Source organism: Macrobrachium rosenbergii, chromosome 37 (assembly GCF_040412425.1).
Source record: "Macrobrachium rosenbergii isolate ZJJX-2024 chromosome 37, ASM4041242v1, whole genome shotgun sequence".
Taxonomy (NCBI): domain Eukaryota; kingdom Metazoa; phylum Arthropoda; class Malacostraca; order Decapoda; family Palaemonidae; genus Macrobrachium; species Macrobrachium rosenbergii.
In genome coordinates, this window is record NC_089777.1 from 8,807,499 (window position 1) to 8,809,998 (window position 2,500).

Sequence of the window (2,500 nt, forward strand, 5' to 3'; positions counted from 1 at the left end):
CCCGTGAAAAGGAGTGAGGCATTAGCAGTGTGTAGCAGAGACATTCCTGAATTTCTTTAGTGCCTGAATATTTGTAAATACAAGCTTTGATGTATCAATCTTCCTTTGTGCCGTTCTTAGTGTTTTAAATTAAGACTTTCTACTTATCCTTTTAAATATAAAAATCACATATTGTAAAATTATGTAATTTTCTTCCAAGCTAAGCAAAAATTATATCTAAAAGTTGAAGTTCAATGAAGTTAGTCAACTTCAAAATTTTTTCAACATTTTTCAAAAATATATATAAAGTTTTTGTCCAATTAACAGCAAATTTTCAGTGTACTCTTATTTTACCATGCCAATTAACCTCTCAAAATTTCAACCATCTCATTGCAATGTTCCAAGTACCTGTTCTTTTTTTAACCTATGACCTTAATGCCTGAGTATTCGCAGATCCAATCGTTGGTGTAGTTATCCCCTTAGTGCTGCTCTTAGTCTTTTCAAAGCTGTTGTTTATTGATGTTAAAGTCCTCTAGAATATCCTGCCTTGGTACTTCAAATACAAGAATTGGTGTATTCGTCTTCCTTGGTGCTGTTCTTAGTATTTTAAATGGTATTATTTAGTGATGATGAAGCCTTTTATAGTATCCTTTAATTATATTCTGGCTTGGTACTTGATTGATAACCACACACTTCAGCTGATTGGTTAAATCCTATTCAGTGACCTGCGTCTAGGTAATGCTCTGCCACCGCACTGTAAATATACCCTACTCCATATGTACCCTTATGCTCGCCTGTTGTAACAGTGAATCCACGTCCAGTTTCGCCTAGATATGATTAATTAAAATCTAAGATATAAGGATATATTAAGCATCTACTTTTCTTTGTATTGTTCTGGCTGTAGATTTTTTCTTATCTATTCCTAATAGCTGTATCTAAAGACTAAGTGAATGTTTCCATCTTCGTGTGCGGAAACAATTGCTTTATTTAATAAAAAAGTTGGTAACCTTTACTTTATGTAAAAACAATTGGTTATTAACAAATTGTTTGGAATTGGGCTAAAATACATCATACCTGGGAAGTGGTCTATTTTGCTGGATTATTCCAAGATTCGTGGGATATGGTTAAAGATTTCCTCATGAAGAGTTGTGAGTTAGCCTATTTTCTCAAACGTTCATTAAATGTGGTTAATTTCATCACCAAGAAAAACGCGGTAGCAAATTTTAAGAGCGAGAGGAAGTATACAAACAATAACATTAGGTTTTGAACTTCTCAGTTCCAGAGGACCTTTATTCCTCACATCCTTGGACTGTGGGACAGCCTCCCTGCTGAGGATGTCGTGCAGTTGGAACTTCAGAAGTTCAAGCGAAGATGCAATGCATTACTGCCTTTATACAGTTACTGTATTTTAATAATTTACTTACATTTTTATTTCTTTGTAATAAAAATGTAAGTAAATTATTGAAATACAAGGAGGATTTTTTTAATTTACCTGTTTTTCTGGTACCTGATCTCTTTCTGTATTTCAGAAGCTTGAATTTTAAGGTCAGTGGTCCCTGTGGGCTTGTCCCATATAAATAGGATTAATCTTCTGAGTAATAACAAAAATAATAACTTTAACTATATATAAATGAAATATGTGTAGTTTTCTGGTAGCAATGATTTCTTGTATACTTTGAACTGAAGCCCATTCGTACCTTACACATGTATTAAAAACGCATATATAAAATTTTGACATGGTCTGTATTTCATCTTCAACAAACAGTTTTGTGTTAGACTAAAAACTCTCTCTACAACCTTGGGGCATTGGTTGAATAAAACTCTTTTATAGCCTTGGGATACAGGTTGAATAAAACTCTTTTATAGGCTTGGGTAATTGGTTGAATTAGAATGTATCTTTCCAATGGCTGTACAGTACAGTAAGTGATGAAGATGTCAGTCGACCTAGCGTACCAAAAATACTGGTTCGACGTTGTTTTGTACTGATTGGGCAAAATTTTCTCTTTACACAGGTGACAGAAATAGGTCACAGGACTGATCCCATAGCGACCCAGAACTTAGCTGACATAGCACATCGTTCAAAGTGAGTACGGTTACAGAAACACAAAGCCAAACTGTTACGTAATTTGTCCACGTATGTTTCCAAGATAGCTCAGATTATTGTCCGTTTTCTTTGTGTAAACTTGAGAACGACACTACTCGTAATATATATATATATATATATATATATATATATATATATATATATATATATATATATGTGTGTGTGTGTGTGTGTGTTTTTTTGTGTGTGTGTGTGTACTGTATATTTATATATGTATGTGTATATATTTGGCCAAGGCCACGGGAAAAAAATAAAAGGAGTACCAACCAAGCGTTTTCGTGTTCTTTCAACACATTTCCGAGATGCAATGCTAAAAACACGGAGAATATATAACAAAGTAAACATAAAAGAACACGTAAGCACATGGTACTCCTTTTATTTTTTCCCGTGCCCTTACTAAATATATTGTCACGCGCT

General features: G+C 33.7%; 1 long non-coding RNA gene across 1 annotated transcript in view; it reads left to right on the forward strand.

Annotated features, from left to right (window-relative positions):
* LOC136825131 (uncharacterized) overlaps positions 1 to 2,500 on the forward strand; it is a 327,719-nt gene that overhangs the window by 137,637 nt on the left and 187,582 nt on the right. Inside the window, exon 2 of the long non-coding RNA XR_010849247.1 lies at positions 1,992 to 2,062. This is a non-coding gene — a long non-coding RNA (uncharacterized lncRNA). The remainder of the gene's footprint in view (positions 1 to 1,991; positions 2,063 to 2,500) is intronic.